The sequence below is a fragment of the Bufo bufo genome, chromosome 7 (assembly GCF_905171765.1).
Source record: "Bufo bufo chromosome 7, aBufBuf1.1, whole genome shotgun sequence".
In the NCBI taxonomy this organism is placed as follows: domain Eukaryota; kingdom Metazoa; phylum Chordata; class Amphibia; order Anura; family Bufonidae; genus Bufo; species Bufo bufo.
The window spans coordinates 155737668-155750162 of record NC_053395.1 but is presented as its reverse complement, the minus strand read 5'-3'; the positions used below and the strand labels follow the sequence as shown (position 1 = coordinate 155750162).

The 12495-nt window shown below is 46.7% G+C and overlaps 1 protein-coding gene across 3 annotated transcripts in view; it reads right to left on the bottom strand.

Annotated features, from left to right (window-relative positions):
* The window catches only part of ADARB1 (adenosine deaminase RNA specific B1), a 113722-nt gene extending 105599 nt beyond the window's left edge, over window positions 1–8123 (bottom strand). For all 3 annotated transcript variants that reach the window (XM_040439246.1, XM_040439247.1, XM_040439245.1), the window contains exon 1: window positions 7856–8123. The gene's annotated coding sequence lies outside the window, so the exon portion shown is untranslated. The remainder of the gene's footprint in view (window positions 1–7855) is intronic.
* Window positions 8124–12495: the final 4372 nt, after the last annotated feature.

Genomic DNA, 12495 nt, shown 5'->3' with positions numbered 1-12495 from the left:
GCCGCCCTACTTGCTGGTAGAGACCTAATTTACATATTATAAAACTTCGTAGAAATCCTGCAGATAACAACAGGTTAATCAGCAGCTAATATGGTCCATTTTTGGTCTGGGAGTGACCGAGGGGGCTGAGCTTTGTGGTCTTACAACTAATACAGCAATGGGTATACAGGCTAAAAGTGACAGATTGCTATACTGCAGGAAAATAAAGGTCACTTCATGACCACAAAGAACAAAGCCCGTAGGCTGGCATTCTTTCTACACACCAGGATATTCTCCACTAAAAACAAGGGGAAAGCTGAACTTGTGAGAGCCTGCACCATACACATCTATTCTGGCAATAGTTTCTATAAGCCGCACCTAAGGGCTTGGACTCCAGTCAAACTGGGTAATGTGGGACGTTAACGAAAAGCAAATACAGTACCAAAATTGGAAAGTGATTCACAGACTGACAAGTGTGCAAAGCGCTCATGCTAGAAAATAATCTACGTGGTATTTAAACAGAAATTACGACGACCAAATGAAGCCCAACAAACCCCCTGAACCGGGGCATGAATATTTCAGCAGGTTCCCCGCTTGCAGTGCTGGTCATTGTACCACCTAAATGAATGATGCAACCATAAATATAGAAAGTGCCAGATACAGCAATGCTATTTAGTTCCAATTTCAATCTTTAAGGGATGGTCCAAGTGTCAGAATAGGCCAACAGTATCTGACGGGTGGGGGTCCAACTCCTGGCACCCGTGTGCATCAGCTGTTTGAATAGACGAGCGCCGCGGCCTAGGCACAGCTCAGTCTTATGCAAATGAATAGGACTGAGCTGCAATAGCAAGCGCAGCCACTATACAACGGGTGGCACTGGGCTTGGTTAATTGCAATGGGGCAGCAGCGCTCACCAGAGCACCACAGCTGATCATCGGCGGTGCTGGAAGTCGGGTCCCCAACGATCACATACTAATGACCTATCCTAGGGTCAGATCTTTAGTATTAAAGAGAACCTCTTTAAAATACTGCAATCACAGTATCTACATATAGCACAGGGTTTCCCATAAAATCAGTTTCTCGAAAAGGAACTCCTAATGTTGGGATCGCACATTTAGTTTGAGGTGCAGATTTTTGTGTTTTCTTTTGCCCAATAAGCCATAAGTGGATGCACCAGGTAGTATAAGGCCCGATTTAAATGACTGTACTCTGTCCGGGAAACAAGGCCCATGTCAGCCGCATCTCTAGCACTGACTGTCTGCCCTGACGCATCAGTGCTTTATGATACAGTTCTTATTGCAGTTCTATTGTACTAAAATGTATATGTGACAGGAGCTGGCTCCATCATACAAAACACTATGATGTAGTCAGTTCAGGTCAGCGGATCCACGGTAGGACCGGGAGAGGTGGCCGACACACAAGGACTGTGTTCCTCGAACCTTGCTTGTCGTGTGAATCAGCCCTTAGGCCTCTTTCAGACAGGCGTTGCGGGAAAATGTGCGGGTGCGTTACGGGAACACCCGCGATTTTTCCGCGCGAGTGCAAAACCTTGTAATGCGTTTTGCACTCGCGTGAGAAAAATCACGCATGTTTGGTACCCAAACCCAAACTTCTTCACAGAAGTTCGGGCTTGTGTAGATTGCTATTATTTTCCCTTATAACCATGTTATAAGGGAAAATAATACATTCTGAATACAGAATGCATAGTAAAATAGCACTGGAGGGGTTAAAAAAATAAATAAAAAAATTTAACTCACCTTAGCCCACTTGATCGCGCAGCCCGGCATCTCCTTCTGTCTCCTTTGCTGAACAGGACCTGTGGTGATGTCACTCCATGTGACGGATCATGTGACGTCACCACAGGTCCTGTTCAGCGAAGGAGATGCAGGGCTGCGCGAGCAAGTGGATTAAGGATAGTTAAAAAAAAAAAAAAAATTAACCCCTCCAGTGCTATTTTACTATGCATTCTGTATTCAGAATGCTATTATTTTCCCTTATAACCATGTTATAAGGGAAAATAATAATGATCGGTTCTCCATCCCGATCGTCTCCTAGCAACCGTGCGTGAAAATCACACCGCATCCGCACTTGCTTGCGATTTTCACGCAACCCCATTCATTTCTATGGGGCCTGCGTTGCGTGAAAAACGCAGAATATAGAGCATGCTGCGATTTTCACGCAACGCACAAGTGATGCGTGAAAATCACCGCTCATGTGAACAGCCCCATAGAAATGAATGGGTCGGTATTCAGTGCGGGTGCAATGCGTTCAACTCACACATCGCATCCGCCCGGAATACTCGCCCGTGTGAAAGGGGCCTAAGAGCTTTCATCTACATCCCTCCTGCCTGGAGGTCTTCAGCATGGGGAGGGAGGTGTTTCTCACAGTTCTCTCCATGAGCTGACTCTCCGCTTCCAAGTATGAGGCGACTACTTTACTAGTTGTAATTTGAAAGACTTTTACATGTTCTAATCTAAACTTGCTCTGACAGAGCTTCTGATGAAAAATAAGCCAAGGACGCATTTACTCAAGCTTTTACAGGCGTTTTTCTGTTGGAAAAAAAGGTCTGGACGTCCATGGAAGACAACAATGGTGGATAATCGCAGAATCCTTTACATGGTGAAGAAAAACCCCTTCACAACATCCACCCAAGTGAAGAACACTCTCCAGAAGTAAGTATCTAAGGCAACCATAAAGAGAAGACCTCATGACAGCAAGCAGAGCGTTCACCACAAGGTCTGTCTCAAAAAAAATAAAAAAGGCCAGATTAGAGACTTTGCAAAAAAGCACCAGCCCAGTACTGGAACAGTATTCTTCGGACAGATGAAACTGTGTATATTTAAAGAATAAGGAGCTATAGTTTGAAAAAATATATATTATAAAGCCCTATGTGTCACGTAAACAAATTATAGTAGTCCAACAAACAAAAAAAAGTTTCAACCGTTTGAACTACCACATGCGCTAAATTACATTAAAAAAAAGTGGCTGGTCATTAAAGGGTTAACCATTAGGCACTCTCCATGCTAGTAAGGGAAAGGGCTAAGGCTACTTTCACACTCGCGTTTTGTGCGGATTCATCATGGATGGATCCGTTCAGATAATAAAACCGCATGCATCTGTTCACAACGGATCAGTTTGTATTATCTGTAACATACCCGAGACAGATCCGTCTTGAACACCACTGAAAGTCAATGAAGGACAGATCCGTTTTCTATTGGGCCAGATTGTGTCATAGAAAACTGATCCATCCCCATTGTCTTACATTGAGTGTCAGAATGGATCCGTTTGGCTCAGTTTCGTCAGACGGACACCAAAATGCTGCAAGCAGCCTTTTTGGTGTCCGACTCCAAAGCGGAATGGAGACTGAACTGATGCATTCTGAGCGGATCCTTTTCCATTCAGAATGCATTAGGGCAAAACTGATCCGTTTTGGACCGCTTGTGAGAGCCCTGAACGGATCTCACAAACGGAAAGCCAAAACGCCAGTGTGAAAGTAGCCTAACTCGTTATGGCGCCTGTAACTGGGGAGGGGATAGTAACCAGTGACCGCCGTCTTATGAACAGAAGGCAAAGTGAAAGGAAATGTTGCCACTTAAATGTTTTTTCTGGTAAAAATGTTTTTAACAAGTTCCTGTAGCATGGCCCCTGAAACAGAAGATTCCTACTTTCCTGCTCCACGCTGCCCCCATCTTATGGCCCCTGCACTGTTTACAACTGGCAGTGCATGGACATGGTCACATTCACCGCTCCAGTCAATGACTGGCTTCAGTGGCGACATGCTGCTTGTGCCCACATCACTGCTGAAGCCAGTCGTTGGCTGGAGAGGTGCATGTGACTATGCCCACAGCCAGCCGGATGTAAACAGCGGAGCAGTGGGTAAGCATAAATCTTCTGTCACATGGGCCATGCTGCAGGAACTTAACAAAAAAAAATAATTTCACTACATGAGATCCGAGCCGGTATAATCAGCCGCTGATCAGCCCATAAACAATCACTCGTTTATCAGCTGATTTGCATAATTTATCAGCATGAGAGATGTAAGATAATGGTCAGCACATCTCCCTGTGTAATCAGAGATGGTCTACCGATAATGAGGGAACTGTGGGAGGAATGACTGCGCGAGTGATCATTCCTCCCTATTGTCTTTGCATTTGGCTTGTGTAATAGGCCGATACAAACTTGGCTTTTTTTTTTTAATGGTAAAAAAATGCTGGTGCCAAAATCCCGTGTGTAAAGACCCTTAGGCTGGTCATACACCTTACACTTTTGTATGACACACTCACGTGTGTGGGGAGCTTCCAACGCTGCCCCAACAGATGATGTTGGCGGAGATGGGGGGGGGGGAATGAATCCTTTCCCCCAATCCTTTTGTTCTCCGCCACCAGTGGTTTTCCGAGTCAGGCATATATGTATATGGGGAAGACGGGAGGGGTAGCTCTTGAATGTGGACGGCCAGGATACACAAGCAGTTCTTCATCCTCCCACCTGAGGGGCGCGCAAGGCATTACAAACAGCAACACATCAAATCTCCAAGAAAGTATTTATCTGCTACAAGGCACAACGAAGGAGGCAACGACTGAGCCTTGTGAGAGGCCCATTTTATTATCTCTGTTGGACACCAGCATTACAATGTGAGGTATGGCCGTCCATGTTAGCATGGTGCCAGGGGATGCTGTGATCAGCTTTTTAATGACAGGATCAATGCGTGGGGGAGGGGGCAGGAATGCTGCAGCAGGCTCTCTGTATGCAGAGCAAATCTACATGTCAGGCTAAATCTGGTAATTCATTAATGCCAGATTTACTAACTTTACAGCTTTTGTTACGGAGAGAAACCCTATTTCGTTTTACAATTTCACACAGATGTGCTATGGACATAGAAATCCAGGACCTTCCCGACACAGAAGATTTTCAAGGTACCTTGTAGACTACAGCAATGCTATATACTCTCCATCTGTATAGAAAACGTCATCCTCCAAAGTCCAAAGCTCAATATCTAAACTCCGTGTGAAGTCTAAAAGCACAGGAAACACGGAGAATAAGTCCTCGGATACTGTGCGCGCAGCCTCTGTACAAGGTCTGTCCATTTTTAGAAGGCTTTGTGCACCCGAACATATCCATTTTGCGGAACACAAACCGCAGATCTGTAAAATACGGATACCGGCCGGGTGCATGCCGCAATCTTCTCAATCCCCTCACTAAAAAGGCATATTCTTGTTCGCAAAACAGACAAGAATAGGACAAGTTCTATAATTTGCAGAAGCAGAGCCATAAAAATGAACGGGTCCATGTGCTATCCGCACAAACTTCACAGTTGTATGGACAAAGTCGTGTCCAAATTTACAATGGAGACATCCCCTATACAACCAACTGCTGGTACTTGTCTGTAGATCAGTCAGTGCACCACCTCCATACAGGCAACAAGAAAGAAGAGAAAAAAAATAAGGCAGATGGTCAAGCAGGCCCATAAACCAGGCTCGACCTAATTCAATCCCTGCAAAAAGCACCATGATAGACAATGAGGAGACGGGTAGAGGAGGAGTACCGCTAGATGCCGACAACGAGGAGACGGGTAGAGGAGGAGTACCGCTAGATGCCGACAACGAGGAGACGGGTAGAGGAGGAGTACCGCTAGATGCCGACAACGAGGAGACGGGTAGAGGAGGAGTACCGCTAGATGCCGACAACGAGGAGACGGGTAGAGGAGGAGTACCGCTAGATGCCGACAACGAGGAGACGGGTAGAGGAGGAGTACCGCTAGATGCCGACAACGAGGAGACGGGTAGAGGAGGAGTACCGCTAGATGCCGACAACGAGGAGACGGGTAGAGGAGGAGTACCGCTAGATGCCGACAACGAGGAGACGGGTAGAGGAGGAGTACCGCTAGATGCCGACAACGAGGAGACGGGTAGAGGAGGAGTACCGCTAGATGCCGACAACGAGGAGACGGGTAGAGGAGGAGTACCGCTAGATGCCGACAACGAGGAGACGGGTAGAGGAGGAGTACCGCTAGATGCCGACAACGAGGAGACGGGTAGAGGAGGAGTACCGCTAGATGCCGACAACGAGGAGACGGGTAGAGGAGGAGTACCGCTAGATGCCGACAACGAGGAGACGGGTAGAGGAGGAGTACCGCTAGATGCCGACAACGAGGAGACGGGTAGAGGAGGAGTACCGCTAGATGCCGACAACGAGCAGACGGGTAGAGGAGGAGTACCGCTAGATGCCGACAACGAGCAGACAGGTAGAGGAGGAGTACCGCTAGATGCCGACAACGAGCAGACGGGTAGAGGAGGAGTACCGCTAGATGCCGACAACGAGGAGACGGGTAGAGGAAGAGTACCGCTAAATTGAAAGTATCACAGTTCACATGTGAAAAAAAAATAAATCATAAAGCCTCATGCACATGACCGTATCCGCAATGCGATCAGCAAAGTACGTGTGCAATCTGCAATTTTCTCGTTCCCATCACTAGAAATGGCTATTCGTGTCCATAATACAGACAAGAACAGGACACGAGCTATAATTTTCAGTATGGACACAGATGACATCCACATGCTGTGCTCTTTTTTGTGAACCCATAAAAACGAATGAGTCATTGTGCAACCTGCCAAAAACACGGATCGGACACGGATACAAAATACGGTCTTTTGGCTAAACCTAAAAGGACATCAAACTAGGAAAAGTCCTAAAGGAGAAGAATTCTACGGACGCAGCCATTCGCCAATACTAATTACATCTGAGGGGGATGGCTGTTGTGGATCCTTTCCACAGATCTGAGAACTTACCAGAAATGAAAGGAAACTTCTCGCTGTTGCGGTGTTTAAAGGGTTTACCAAAATTGACTCTCGCCTCTCAAAGCTCTGGCACCAATGGCTCCATAGTCCACCATTTTCTGCTGCCAAGACAACTGACGGCTGCAGCGCTGATCACGCGTCTGGATGAAACATCATCATGGCAGGGGTGTAACCGTAGACCAGCAGGGGGCATCAAACAGGGGGGTGCATTACTAGTTATTTTAGCCATATAGTTTTCTTACACTTTTTTTTTTAAATCTAGAAATCCCCTTTAACAATCATAGGGTCAAAGCAAGTACAAAGAGAAACCTAACCAAGGGGAAGAGGCTCAGGGAAAATAAATAAAAGCGAAACCTATGGAAGCAGTCGCCCATAGTGAGGGGTCAGACCCCCACACGACCTGTACACTTACTTTACGTCTCCCATTGTATTGATACGTGTCAGCCAATACAAGGACGGTGGCCATAAAGTACAGCTGGTGACAGGGGTACCCTATCCTAATTTCTCCGTCATCAGCCTGCTATCCTGGGGATGAGACACAATGTAATCTGCTGATGCCTGAGCATCCGCCGAGAAATCCTCAACGTGCTCCACTAAACCCAAATACCTGCCAACCTGAGGACCTCCATGGCTAACATCTGCCTGGTATCTGGGGGGGCGCCCCCCGTGCCCCCGTGAAGGAGATGATGACTCCTCGCCCCCCCTCCCCCACATCTGACTATTCCAAATCCAATCAGCTACCCAATGCCTCTGAACATCCTGATCGGACATATCGATAACAGCTCACAGATCTGGGCAATAAAACCTGCTCCATCTGTCAGAAGCCCACCACCAGGGCTCTGTACGGACATATTATGATCGGTACAGGATCACAATGACGGATAACAGTCACACCAGGTCCATGATGTCCACAATGGAGGGGACAGGGCAGTGATGGCCGTCAGGAGCCGTCTCTATAAATGCCCAGCCTGGATCACCTGCCCCCATACAATGAATGGATCTACATAGCGGCACATGCAGCAACATCCCCCCTCCCCCGTGACCGTGGAATGGCACTGTCCAGGACTCCCCCCGGTTCTCACCTTCACGGTCCCTGCGGAGAGAATCACTGAAAAGGCCGGTGGGCTGCAGAGATGCGCTCCGGTGGGGTGCTAGAAGGGTCCTCCCCTGGATGCCAATGGTCTGGGAAACAGTTAACCAGTAGTCTGTAAGGCGGCGTCTGTGTCCCTCACGCTTCGCCGCTAGTGTCAGTCAGGTGCACCTTCCCCGTCAGCCGGAGCTCGGTGGTATGCCCGGTGCTGCGCACTCTCACACAGCGCTCCGCTATTCTCCTCCCGCCAACAACGCGCGCACACCGCAAGCCAATCACGGCGCAGAACACCTCAGGCCTTCGCCACGCCCACCGCGCGTGCCCCTCGGCAATAGTTTACGTGAAGAGAACGCTCACGTCGGATAATCCCGCCCACCCTCACAGTGCGTCTGCGCAGACAGGATTTTTGAAGCTCAGAAGGTGTCATGTTAGTAACGGGCTTTGTCATTGGGGGGGGGGTGAAGAAGAGCAGCTGTCACCCTCTGGCAAGTTACAGCCTATATTATAGGCATCAGGGGATTTGGCTTTTGCTAACAGAAGAAGATAATGTCTTTTCTTTCTTTGGAGGCTGTAATTAATTCTATTTGTAAGGCTTTTGTCCTTCATTTGGACAAAGAGAAAAGGGTTTATTAGATTATGAGATTCCCAGCGGCTGGGAGCATTGTGCGCGGGGCTGGCGCTTGCGCGAGTTCCATTGATTTCCTGTTATATGGCTTTCTGGTGGCCATTAGTAGTAATTCCAGCTCTTAACTGAGCTGGGACACCAAAATGTGGTGCAAGGTAGTGGTAGACCTCCAGGGGGCGCAAGAGCTGGTGCCTGAGCATAGCAGGACACTGGCCATAGACTTGAGCTAAGCCTGCGGGATCACAACAATCCCACCAGCAACACGCCAGACTAAACTAGCCGATCAGGGAGTCAAAACTAGTCCTTGAGCACTAAGGGAAATGATCGACCAGAATTGCCCGGACGAAGGCTAAAATGTGCCAGCGTGCCCGAATACAGGAGTCTGGCCAAAGTCGGCCATTCCAGCCAACTTGTATCTGGTGTATGGGCAGCTTTAGGCACGTTAGGGTTATGTTCCCTAGTACAGAGTTTGCGGCGATCAGCAGCACTTCAGCTGCTGTAAAACTACAACTCCCAGTATGCACACTGTTCTTGTAACTCCCATTGAAGTAAAAGGAGGATTTGGGGTCAGAACAGCCGGAGTCCTGGTGGTTGCGGACCCTTGGCTTAACTGAGAAGCTCCATACTATGCCTCTGGTCCAGGGTGCTGAACTAAAACCCCACCTTTTAGCATCAACTGGTTGAAAACATGTCAAGACAATGCCCTCACTAATATAAGGTATAGTTATAATCATTTCCAACAAGTTGCAATGGTGGATCACAGCTGTGTAACACAGCAGGCACCTGGCAGCTATCGCCATCTTTAAACACCCACCATCTCAAAGAGCCGACATGCGCTGTACACGTATAGCATATTTTGGGAAGGGGTTTTCAGGTTTGCATCAACATCCTTTAAAATACTAATTTATGATGGCAGCCTCATTTTTTATATATTTCTTTTACCTTTATTGCTCCTATTTTCTGTTCTGGGATGTGGTCACATGACCATGTCCGTGCAGCTCCTTTGTGTTATGGCTCTTTCACACTTGCGTTCCTGTCTTCCGGCATAGAGTTCCGTCGTCGGGGCTCTATGCCGGAAAAATCCTGATCAGGATTATCCCAATGCATTCTGAATGGAGATAAATCCGTTCAGGATGCATCAGGATATCTTCAGTTCCGGACCGGAACGTTTTTTGGCCGGAGAAAATACCACAGCATGCTGCGCTTTTTGCTCCGGCCAAAAATCCTGAACACTTGCCGCAAGGCCGGATCCGGAATTAATGCCCATTGAAAGGCATTGATCCGGATCCGGCCTTAAGCTAAACGTCGTTTCGGCGCATTACCGGATCTGACGTTTAGCTTTTTCTGAATGGTTACCATGGCTGCCAGGACGCTAAAGTCCTGTTTGCCATAGTAAAGTGTAGTGGGGAGCGGGGGAGCAGTATACTTACCGTCCGTGCGGCTCCCGGGGCGCTCCAGAGTGACGTCAGGGCGCCCCACGCGCATGGATGACGTGATCGCATGGATCACGTCATCCATGCGCATGGGGCGCTCTGACGTCATTCTGGAGCGCCCCGGGAGCCGCACGGACGGTAAGTATACTGCTCCCCCGCTCCCCACTACTACTATGGCAACCAGGACTTTAATAGCGTCCTGGAAGCCATAGTAACACTGAACGCATTTTGAAGACGGATCCGTCTTCAAATGCTTTTAGTTCACTTGCGGTGTTACGGATCCGGCGGGCACCTCCGGCAAATGGAGTACACGACGGATCCAGACAACGCAAGTGTGAAAGAGCCCTTAGGGAGCACAGTGGGCACAATATTGGGGGTGGCAGGATGAGGTGTTCAGAAGGTGGGAGGATGATGGAAAAGTAGGAAACTAGGATTTGTGTTTGTCAAACTTTGCAGAGATGAGAAATGGCTGAAAGAAATCATCATGGCGGTCTGGTCTGAAAGGAGAAGATGAGGATAAAGACCGTCTACATCAGAGGAGACGTCACTGGATGTAAGAGGTATGTGGGGCTGAATTATCCTGTATGTTTTGGGGAGAATTTGGTGCATGTGGGGAGGGGGGTGCTGTTTCGATTTTTGCCTCAGGCAGTAAAAAGGCTAGGTGCACCCCTGAACTACATGAGTATAGCTGTTAAACCATAGTAATCCTGGAAAACCCCTTTAATTTTTGTTATTTTGTTTGAACTCATTCTATATTCATCAGACACTAACTTTGAAATACATTAAAGGGCTTCTGTCAGCCCACTAAACCGTTTTTTTTTTTTTTGTTTAATAATAATCCCTACACTGTGATCTCTGCATACATAAGTAAAATAATAATTTTCGTTCAGTAGAATTTGATAAAACGCTATTTTTATAATATGTAAATTACCTTGCTACCAGCAAGTAGGGCGGCTACTTGCTGGTAGCAGCCGCATCCTCCGACCCTAATGACGCCCCCTCCGCATTGTGATTGACAGGGCCAGGGAACGGAATCGTTCTCTGCTGGCCCTGCCTGTTTTCATTCAATATCTGGCGCCTGCGCCGCAGCCGTACCTATCTTCAATCTGCGCAGGCACACTGAGAGGCGGCCACTCACTCGGCCGCTCCATCCTCAATGCGCCTGCGCCGATGACGTCACATCTACACCCGGCACAGGCGCATTGAGGAGCCAGGTAATTTACATATTATAAAAATAGCGTTTTATCAAATTCTACTGAACGAAAATTATTATTTTACTTATGTATGCAGAGATCGCAGTGTAGGGATTATTATTAAACAAAAAAAACGGTTTAGTGGGCTGACAGAAGCCCTTTAACCACTTCCTGACCAGGCCTAATTTTGCAAATCTGACATGTGTCACTTTATGTGGTAATAACTTTGGAACACCTTTACTTATCCAATCCAGAGATTGTTTTCTCGTGACATATTGTACTTAAAGGGAACCTGTCATCAACTTTATGCTGCCTATACTAACGTCAGAATACAGTAGACACGGGTGAGTTGATTTCAGCGGTCTGTCAATTAAAAGTTAAAAGTAAGTGGTTGTCAAGAACCAGCATCACAATCATTGCAGACTGGGCCTGGAAAAGAGTCTCGGCCACCTGAGAAGAGTCCTGGTTATTCATGAATTCCTGCTCTCCTGCCCACCTGCTGATGACTGACAGTCTTTCTTCTACCTAGTTTTCTCCCTTTCTCTCTAGGAGAGAACTGCCAATCATCAGCAGATGGGGGAGAGAGCAGGAGATTATCAGTAACCATGACTCTTCTCAAGTAGATTTGACTCTTTTCCAGGCCTGGGCTGCAATGATTATGATGCTGGTTCTCGGCAACCCCTTACTTTTAGCTCATGAGTGACACACCGCTGACATCAGCATTTCTGTCACTACTTTATGCTGCCCTCAGTGAGGTCAGCATAAAGCTGATGACAGGTTCCCTTTAATGTTAATGGTAAATTTTAGTCAATATGTTTTACCTTTATTTAAAAAAAAATCCAAAAGTTAACGAAAATTTGAAATAATTCACTGTTTTCTAAATTTGAATCTCTTTGCTTTTAAGACAGTGATGCCTCATAAAATATTAATTAACATTCCCCATATGTCTACTTTATGTTGGTATCATTTTAGTAATATAATTTTATTTTTCTAGGACGTTAGAAGGTTTAGAATTTTAGAAGCAATTTTTGAAATTTTTTTTTTTTTTAAAAACACTTTTATTTCGGGAAACATTAATATGCATCATACAGAGGCAATATTGACACTCAATATACAATGATATCATTCCAACCATGTTTACATTAAGGTGCCATATCAGACATAATACAAACAAGTAAACCTAAAAATGTTGCTAGAAAAACAACCATAGAATGCCCAATAAAAATATAAATATTTTATTAAATCATCAATTGATCAAAAATTATTTAAAGACATTTTCACAGAATTACTGTGGAGAAAAATCAGCAAAACAACCTGGATACAGTAGTCCCCCCTGACGAAGCTGAGGCGAAACGCGCGTCGGGGTTCTTGCCTGCCCTGT